This window comes from Artibeus jamaicensis, unplaced genomic scaffold (assembly GCF_021234435.1).
Source record: "Artibeus jamaicensis isolate MK-2021 breed Jamaican fruit bat unplaced genomic scaffold, CSHL_Jam_final contig_465, whole genome shotgun sequence".
Classification (NCBI taxonomy): Eukaryota; Metazoa; Chordata; class Mammalia; order Chiroptera; family Phyllostomidae; genus Artibeus; species Artibeus jamaicensis.
In genome coordinates this window covers 22,192,038-22,202,563 of record NW_026521843.1, presented here as the reverse complement: position 1 = coordinate 22,202,563, position 10,526 = coordinate 22,192,038, and positions in this window count along the sequence as shown.

The window sequence follows — 10,526 nt, the reverse complement described above, 5'->3', positions numbered from 1 at the left end:
TCTGCCGATGATGGATGCCAGGGGATGAGGCGGGTCCATGCACAGCAGGCACTCGACAAATGTCAGAGGAGGGCATGGACAGAGGACTGAGTGATGAATGCACCGAGTTAAAGCCCACGCATGACAAGTGGGGATTCCAATGCAGTAGCATTTGTACAGAGAACAGCCTGTCATTTTTCTCATGCAAAGGAACAGTAAGGATGCTGTCTCATTCTTTAAAACTGGTCCTGCAGACATCCTTAGTCCTGTGCTCTCTGCACTTTGGAAGATAAAACACAGCCCTCCAGAGCATTTTGAGAACTGTGTAGGAAAGGACAAATGAATTTAGAAGTCAAGAAAGATAAGAAGCCAATTGCCAACTCATTCAGAGTTTCTATTTGAGGTCAGTCAAAACTAGTTAAACAAAAAATGTGTTAGGCAGAGAGTTAATCACTTAGTTAATACCCTAAATGACCGATTATCAGTCCCATATATCTTCTTTGAGATGCATTTACGGGGCTGTGTAATACAGGATGAAATCCAAGGTGTCTGATCTTGGCCTACTGGTGATTATATAAGGAGTGTGAACTAGACTAGTGAGGTCTGCCCTTGAGTTCTGCAGGACCCAAACTTGCGTGTGAACCTCATTGAGTCCCCATCTCTGGAGAGGCGCATGGACCGGTGCTTCCCCGGCACTCATCCCCAGCAAAGGGACCTTCAGATTTCCTAATTAGGTTATATTCAATGCTCACAGGCTGGTGATGGATGAGATACTGAAGTGTAATCACAACTGATATTATTCATGTCCCAGGAATGTGCGGCCCAGGCTGCTCTGCCAGCTTTAGCAGAAAACAATGGTGCAGCTGACAAGTAGCCTTTTTACATTTCAGATCCTGGTCCAGATGTATTCTTTCTGTTTGCTCATGATTGCAGAACAGGTATCTGGAGAGGAGAAATGAATATGCTGTAAGTTACACTTCCCGGTTGTGTGGGTCTCATTAAGTCATATAAAGACTGGCAAAGCCTGCCTGTTAGAATGTCCAGAAATGGGGCCAACCGAGCAGCCTCTGCATCTGCCTTGAGATGTTTGATTGCCTAGAGGCCCAAGGAACCGCAGAAAGGGTAATTAACTTACTAACAGGTGTTGTTCCAGACATCGTGTTCAAATAATAGGTGGAGATAAGCTGCCTATTATGAAATGGTTAACAATCGGGAGAAAAGCCAGACAAAACATGCCAGCAACTAACACAAGTCAGATGCAACCCAGGGCTATAACAGAGGGATAAAGGATGAACTCTGACTAAAGGGAGCAGGGCTACCAAAGGGGAGTCTTGGAGGATGAGTAACAGTATACGAAGGAGGCGGGGTGCATTCCAGCAGATAAAAAATGGGATGGAGCCAAGGTCAAGGAGCTATAATAACACAGAGGAGGGACAGTAGCCCAGCAGACAGCACGTCACTTCCTTATAGGAAAAGTAAGCCTTGTGGGATAGGGAGGTGGTAGTCAGATGGTAGGCAGAGGGAAGAGCATTCTAAAAAGAGGCACCACTGCCCACACAAAAAGGTGATGGAACATGTTTTAAATATTGGCTGAGCCAAAAAGTTCACTTGGTTTTTTCCATAAGATGGCTCTAGTAGCGCATAGTTGTCTTGGACTTCATTCGAAGCTATTCTTTGACTCTGTGTGTAGAGCCTTCTGAGAGTTCCATAAAGGAGGAGTTGGGGTGTGGGCTTTGGGTTGGTTGGTTTACATACCATAGGTGGGCTTCCAGGCCAGTTGTTTGCTATTTCTGGAAATCAGCTGACCCTGGGAGAGCTGGTCCCTTTCAGCATTAGCAAGGCCCCACAACATCAAAGCATGGGAATAAAAAGACACGCTTGATATACCCCACCTTGCGTAGTCTTTATTGTTGAGTCTACTGTCATTGGCAGCGCCGGGGACTGTCCTCTGTATCTTCCCCCTTGACCTCACTGGTTCCTGAGGTCTGAGCCGTGTCATCATCCCCACTGAGGTGACCTTTACTTCTTCAAATCCTAGTAGGATAAGGCTGCAGACAGCTGCTGTACACCTGTCTTGTACTTCATGCCTTGCAAGGAATATCAAGTGCACCATTTGTGTGGTCCCACGCAACCCAGTGGAGGTGGGGAGTCCTCTTTCCCTTGACTGCCCTTTAACATTGCCCAAACCTTTCTGCTTGCCTGCGAATCTAAATATTTACAAATTCCCCCTTATCCACTATCCATATATTATCTTACGTTTCCCTTTTTCTTCTCCCGGCTTTATTGTTTCTCTTAGGCCACTCCTGATGCTCCATTCATTCAACACACATCTGTTGCACTTGGACTCTGTGACAGTAATTATGCCAGGTCCCAGGGACAGGGGGACAAATAAGACTAGCCTTATTTGGGGGCGCCCTTATAAGAGGGACAAATAAGACTACATGGAACAGGAAAAATGATCTGAACCCACTTTTTGAGGTTTGATAATGTATCAGTCACATTCACAAGAACTGTTTTACTAAATCTTCATACCTAGTTTCAAGATGCATTCAATGATAATCTTATAGGGACTCCAGTCATTCTGGATTAGGGTCCGCATGACCTCATTTAAATTTAACTGCCTTTTAAAAGGCCTTCTCTCCAAATACAGTCATATTCTGAGGTGATGGGGGTTAAAATATTAACATATGAATTTTGAGGGGATGCAATTTAGTCCATAACAATGCTGGAATCCTACCCATTCTCCTAATCCTTCCTCATATGTTTTCTCTCCAAGAGGCCTGAATTTTAAGCAGGTGGAAGCTCTCCTTTATTGTAATTCCTTTGCTCCAGTCTGCCACCTAAGAGAAGGCCCTAATGTATAGTACAACTTCTTTGAGTAACTGAACAATGTCTTGTTTTTTTAAACTAGGTCTTACATTATGTCCCTCCATTGCATATAGCTTAATGCTTTATTCAGAGTGAACACTCAAGAAATATTCAGTAAGCGAATAGATAAATAAACTGTGGCACATCCAGACAATGAATGTGCTAAAAGGAATGAGCTATTAAACCATGAAAAGACATGGAGGCATCTTAAATGCTTAGTACCAAGTAAAAAAAGTCAATTCCAACTATATTACAGTCTGGAGAAGGCAAAACCATGGAGACAGTGAAAAGATCAGGGGTTGCCAGAAATAATGAGGAAGGAAGGAATAAATAGGCAATGCACAGATGATTTTTAGGACAGTGAAACTATTTGTGTGATACTGTAATGATGGATATGTGTCATTACACATTTGTCCACTCCCACAGAAAGTACAACCCCAGGAGTGAGCCCTAATGAAAGCTGTGGCCTTTGGGTGATTGTGTGTCAATATAGGTTCATTGATTTTAACAAATGGATCAGTCCAGTGCAGCATGTTAATACCAGGAGGCCATGGAGCGGGGTGTGGGGAGGCAGAGAGTCATATGGAAACTCTCTGTACTTTCTGGTCAGTTTTGTTGTGAACCTAAGACTACTCTAAAAAAAATTAAGAAAAGCTCAACAAATATATTTTTTAACTGAATTGAAGTCTCTGCACAACCCCACACATTTGTAAGTCTAGGTATAACTTCCACCTTTGGGTTTTTTAATAAACCCTGATTTCCTAATAGCCAACTATGTCATAGCACCTAGAGATAATAAAACCATTAAGGGAGCGAATGGTGTCTGAGCCTCGGTCATTCCTTTATCTTAATCCTAATATTTGAATATTGCAGGACATGATCCTCAGAGTAGGCCGCCCACCTCCCAAGCAATGTTAACTCTACTCCAAGGTATCGTAAAACTTTGATTAGCCAAAATGCCATGCCTAAGGACTAAGATCCTAGTTCATTGGTTCGATGGCTCCTGAGTGTAGCCTCCCTCCCAAGCCTGCCCTCCTTAGGACAAAGCACAGCATTCTCCGAGGACCGCAGTGCTCATCATTGTTGCAGTGACTAGGGGGTGTATTCTCAAGTCCACTGATGAAGAAATAAATGTTAGACTTCATTGTGCATGCTGCTGCTGGCAGAGGACAAATATCCAGAGTTGCTGGAGCTCTGAGTTGACAAATAAATAACAGAAAGTCCCTCCTGGCGAGATGGAAAGGAAGAGGAGGAGGAGTGAGAAAGGCCAGAGGAGGTCAGAGGTAAACCTCACCACCAAGAAACACAAATCAAGTGCTGGATCCTCACCGACACCCTCTACGGAGGCCAATTACTGTTATCAAGATCTGGGCCTAGTATAGGCGGACACGGATCATATGCCCCAGACTTATACAATAAAGAGTCCGATGATTACCCTACACCGAAGCCTTCTTCAAATGCAAAGATAAGCATTCACCCTGCATCAGGACATCCCAGTCACCCTAAATGGAAGCAATTTCTCCACTTACCAATCATCTCACCATGGTTTCAACTGTTTCTTGGAGCCCATGAGAGTCAGAAGGAAGTTTCAAGAAACTCCTTGGTGAAAAGGTGGAGGGTTAAGAGAGGAAAGACTCCCCACTACAGCTCAGCCAAAATAACTGTACTTTCTTTCGCCCCTAACATACACCAGGGACCACCTTACAATTCCATTTGAAAAGGGAAAAACTTCAAAACCAATAGTGCAGTGAAACATCACTATTACTAGACCATCTATCCCAGACAACCCAGATGGTCTCAATTTAGATACATGTTGTTTCATTGTCAGAGAACATATCAGAATCTGTGTCCCTGTTTGACATTTGGAAAATATCATGGAGTTGATGACATTTATCATGTACTGTCTTGTAATAATACTGGTGTGCTTGTTTTATGATCTCTAAAAATTTTGAACTGCTTAAATGTAGGAAGCATATTCTTTGCATCTTTTAGAGTACCTGTTACTGGGCTTTACCCTCTGCTGTTCAACAAATGTAAGTAGAGTGACAACAAGAACGTTAGGTCATACTTACTAACAAACAGATTTGTGCAGCAGGTCCTAAGATTTATAATATAGTGGAATGAATGTGCAAAATTCTTATCTTTGCTTTCTAGGCAGACCCACAACGAGGAATGATTTAAAGACAGGGCTTTACAAACCAAAAAGGAAGTCTTAGCTAACTCTAGAAACAGATTTTAGCATAGGGCCACAAAAGAGACAGCTACCTTTGAACAAGCTCAGCATTATTTCTTCGTGTGAATCTCATGATATTTCTGGGTGAGGGTGCAAAGCTGAGGGCTGCCAAGTGTTGACTCTTATGTGCATATCTAATTTGCATAACATGTTCTTCTGTTCAGAAAGGCGGCCAGAGCACTGTCAGGGGCACCAGATAGCCCTGGAGGGTTAGGATGAAAGAATTTGGGACACAGTTTTCACGTTCAGTCAAGCAGGTTTGGAAAGATGAGAGAAATATAGGTCAGCCCAGGAGGAACGCCAACATTATTGGCCCAATTCCTTGGCACAGAATAGGCATTCAGTAAATATGCCCTGAATGTGTGAAATGGCTCCCCTCCCCTGCTGCTGCAACCTGTTCAGTCAGTTTGTCAGGCAGCTCAAAGCACTCCCAAGGCCACACACCCACCTACTAATTATTCTTCTTGAGGAAAATACCAGAAGCACTGTTTCTCGACAGTTGAAACCAAAGGCTAATAAGTGGGCTTGGGAGGGAGCATCTGCTCCGCCTGCTAAGGAGAGGTGCACTCGAGAGTCTGGTGCATCAGCAGGGCGAAGAGCAGCAAAAGATCCCGGCCCTAAGTGATCCAAGGCCACTTAAGTGACCTTGGGGAGACTATTGTCAGATGTGGTTTTCAAACATCCCCCTGGAATGTTCTCTGTGAAGTAAATGTAAGGGCAGTTCTGGGTGTCCCCCAGTGAGTATTTGCTGGGGTTTCTTGTGGGAGTCCCAACTAAGTGACCTATAGTAAACTTGGGAGAAGATGGTCTGTCCTCTGTGCATGGGGACTTCTGACACAGCATAACATAACCAAGGTGACTGACACAAGAAAAGCAGAGACGGTGAAGACATATGTACCTGGAAGCTATGAGTATGTTTTGTGCGTGTATTGGGGGAGGTACATGGGTTACTTGTCCTTCCTTCCATATGTATATGAATGCGTGAAGGGAGCAGAAGAAACCGAGGGAGGGAGGTTGTCATTGCAGACCTCTCTCCTCTCCGCTCTTTTTTCATGTTGTTTCTCTCTAACCCAGAACATTAACTTAAATCATCATACCTCCTGCATAGCTCTATAATGCTTGTTTTGACAGGTACTAAATTGGATGAACAAAGAAAGTTGGACAAAAAGCAGGCTGAAGGAGCTACCAAGTATACACATGAAGAAGCTTTGGAGGAAGAATTAGTAGAGGTTGAAATCTATACAAGCCAAGTTATCACTATCTACATAACCTTGAACCAATCAGACCTTTCTCTGGTTCACTTATTCAAGCATCATGGAATTCAACAAATATTTATCATGTGCCAGATACCTATACCAGCAATTTTCAACTGATGTTCTTCAAGAATTTTTAAAACATGCAATACCTGAGTAAAATCGAAGTCATGGGCACTGACCTCTTTTCCCTTAGATTGTCAAATAGAAAAATGACAACAGCCAACACTATAGCTATTCAGTGTGAATGAATCAAAATTATAGCTATTTTTATCCGATCTGCAAAAGATATATTTTTGGTTTGCCACAGAATTGTAGTAATTAGTTTGTGTGTGCCATGAGATGAAAAAGTTGAAATAGCCAATCTATACTAAAAACCGAGGATTCATTCATTCACCAAATAGTTATTAAGTCCTTACTATGTGCCAGGCACTGATCAAGTTATTGGAATGCAGCAGTGAATTAAACAGGCAAAGTTTCTGCCCTCACAGTTCCTGTGTTGTTGGGGTGAAGGAGATAATAAAGCAATAAATACACAATATGTTGGGTGATGAGTGTGATGAAGAATAAAGGGAGTAAAAGGAGCCATGGGTGACTTTTATATAGGTTTTCTGGGAAGGTCTCTGGGGAGCTAACATTTAAGCAGAGGCCCCCCGAAAAAGGTAAGGAGGAAGAGATACAGGTATCTGAGGGAAAGAATACACCACAAAGAATATAACAGGAAGGACTTATTATACACAAAAGTTGCCTCAAATCCCTTCTGGAATGAGGCAGAGTTGAATCACTCTTATCTACCTTATCTACCAAACATGGACAGACAACCTAAGAAACAAGAAATGAGAGGAAGGTAAAGGGTTTTTAAAGTGTGAAAGGCTATATAAACATAAGATAATACTATTTATTAGTCACTGGTTTCTAGTCGACACTCAGGATCAAATATGCACCCCCATTTGAAGGCCTCACCCACAAATAAAATTGGTGCTGCCTGAGTTCAAAAGCTAATTCAAATGCCCACAGTACTGAGAGTGGTGGTTACTCCAGGCACCTGGCTAACCTGCTCAGAACCATATGCTAGGTCTGCAGTCCACACGCTCAGAGTCTCATATACATCATTTCCTGCTGCATTTGATTAGGTGAAACTGCAATCTCCTACCCAAGATGGAACCCGAAGTCCTTTATTTGTAAGGAAGGCGCTGCTTTGAAAATTCCTTAGGTTTTGGCAATCGTTCAACCAAATTCATTACAATGGGTTGACTTTATTTCCAGGACTAGTGAAATCCTAATTGGCTAGCAAGGCAGGGAATCCTCCAGCTATGAGAACGTTCTCCTTGCAAATGTTCTAACCTTCCAGCTTCTCTCACATTGTTCCTTAAATCTAACCTCAGGGGATAATCGAGCACATGCACGCACAAATTCAGTCTGAATATGGCCTTTTGGGGGAAAACCCCCAGCTGAGCACACATGAGCATGTTTCAGCTTTGCCAGAAGAGAAATGCTTATGCATTATACATGGACTATAAAGACGTTTTTTGTAAGCCTTACTTTAAAATGTTTGAGTTTTCGAACTTAAAATGTTCCATGTGTTTAGTAGTTCTTGTTCAGCTAGACTAAAGAAAAGTGGTTGAAAATTCTGTCTCAGCATACATGTGGTATATTTCAGGAATGTTTAATATAGTATTATTTCTGGAGCAATGGCATTTGCAAACAGAGCTTTTACACTCATTTCAAGTTGTAGTCAAGGGGTCCCTTTATAGAGTAAATATTTATGGAGCACCTACTATGTGCCCGACCCCATTTTAGGTATGGAAGATACCTAAATGTGGACAGTACACAAAGTCCACATTTTACAGAAAACAGGCCATAGACACATTTATAAATAAATATACAGCAATGTCAGGTACATTATATTCTTTCTCCTTTAAGCTGGGAAAGGGAACCAGAGGAAGGGCTGCTCTCCTGAAGTCTCATTTGAATAAAGACTGTGAATTCTTTTGGTTACCTGGGGGAAAGAAGTGGCTGGGCAGATGGAGTGCCCCAGGCACTGCTGGAGTTCCTGGAAAGGCCCGAAGGCCCGGTGGCCTGCGCAGAATGGGAGCAGGAAAGCCAGCAGTCAGAAATGAGGCCTTACATAAAAAAACATATGTCACAGTGTTCCTGGTGCCTGCGAAGTGGAAGGACTTCCAAGTCCGCAGTTCAGCTTCATTTCTTGGAGGTTCAAACAACGATAATGAATTGCAAGGAAAGCCTGCGATTAACCTATAGTCACCTTACTCCAGATGCACGTTTGAAAAAAAAAAATGCTTGTCATGTTTTTTTCTCCTGGGCCCATTTATTATTATTTTATTTTATTTATTTATCCTCACCCTAGGGCATGCCTATTGATTTTAGAGAGAGGAAGGGAGGGAGAAACAGAGAAACATAGATGGGAGAAAGAAATATGACTGGTTTTGTGTCTTGCACATGCCCCGACTAGGAACCAAACCTGCAACCAGGAATCAAACCCAAGACCTTCCAGTTCATGGGGTGATGCTCCAACCAACTGAGCCAGAGCAGCCAGGACCACCTGGGGCCATTTACCTGTGAATTTCTGCCACGCTTCTTGACTCCTCTCCCTACTCAATTTCTCCCATATTTCAAAGATTAATTTAAGTTTTTTGAGAACCCTCCCGAAATCCTCTGGCAGACACTAAGTGGCTCTGTGACCAGAGGCTTTGCCAGGGGACTTGCTCACCATCCGTAGACTGCTGTTCAGAAAAACTCCAAAGCTGCGAAAGGGTTTCTGTGTAATTCTCTGTAAGTATTCTCCTAATAAGAGTGTTCATAAGTCCCAAAACATTTTAAAATGAGTCTGACTTAAAACTAGTGAAACCACTAGGGCTTCTCAAACATCAAATGTCCACATGAACCATCTACATTTCTCTAAAATGAAGGTTCCAATTCAGTAGGTCTGGCACGAGCCTTGCTGTTACTTGTCCCAGGACCACATTCGGTGACAAGAGGCTAGAATATTTCTAGTCCGCACTTGCTTGCATGCACTGGCATGTCCTCTCTGCCCCTTAAGTAGATTGCAGGTTTCTGGACACCAAGGGTACTACTTAATGCTGACATTTCTTGGCTCTTCTCCACAGTTGGAACTAACAGAAAAATAAATAGCCCACCTCTGGGCCTGACAGATGCTTGCTCTACGGATATTAGTGTGTTAATGGAACCTGATTAAAATATCTTCTCGATACCCAGTCTGTCTCACTTCGGCTTCTAAGGTTACCACTAATTTTTCAAGGCTAAACCTTTCTCTCATCCATACTAGAACCTCAGAACCCCGAAAATCTTCCTAAAGCAAAGCTTTTCTCTCTCTTTCGTATCGAAACCAAAATCCATTAAACCTAGAAACCAGCATAGTACAGGAAACTCTCTCCTTTGAAATAATTCACTACATAAGGGCAGTCTTCCTCAGTGGATATGGTCAGCACCAAGAGAGATGTTCAGCACAAATAAATAATGTAGAGAGCATCAAAGAAGCCAGGATAAATCAAACCAGCATTACCAGGCCCTTGAAGAGGCAGGTTCTAGATGAACTGTTTATAGCCCAGATGTGAAGCTTCTTCATAAAGGAAGCACAGAGAACGACAATCTCTAGAAAGTGAGGAATGGTGCAGAAAAGTGAAAATAGGGTTTTGGAATAAAACTGCTACCTCAAAGAATCTGCCACTCTGTTTGCAGAAGCTATAAAAGAAGTTATTTACTTAGTCGTGTTAACAGCAGTTAACAATAGAGAAAATGAAAACAGTTCTCATACTAGACATGTGTAAAGAATGTTTTTGCGTGTGCAAAAAATTTTTCATATGGTATTTAATATATACACTCTATTTGTACTTATGAAAATACCATATGCAATGAAAGCTATGCATATTTATAAAAACACCTTCAAGTCAGCCAATACCATTTAATATTTTCTAATAAATTCATACATAAAAATATACATTAGTGCCAAATGGAACATATATTTTGAAATATGAACCCCAAGTAAAACTCTCAGGAATCTGGAGTAAAATCCAGGTATCTGCCAAAGGAAACTTGGGAGCAATTGCCATTTGCAGAGAGGAAACAATGCCGGGTCTCTTATCTCCACGGACTGTTTGGCTTGTCAGATTTCTCACATCACTTCGGCTGAGTCTTGTATTTGACGTCCAACC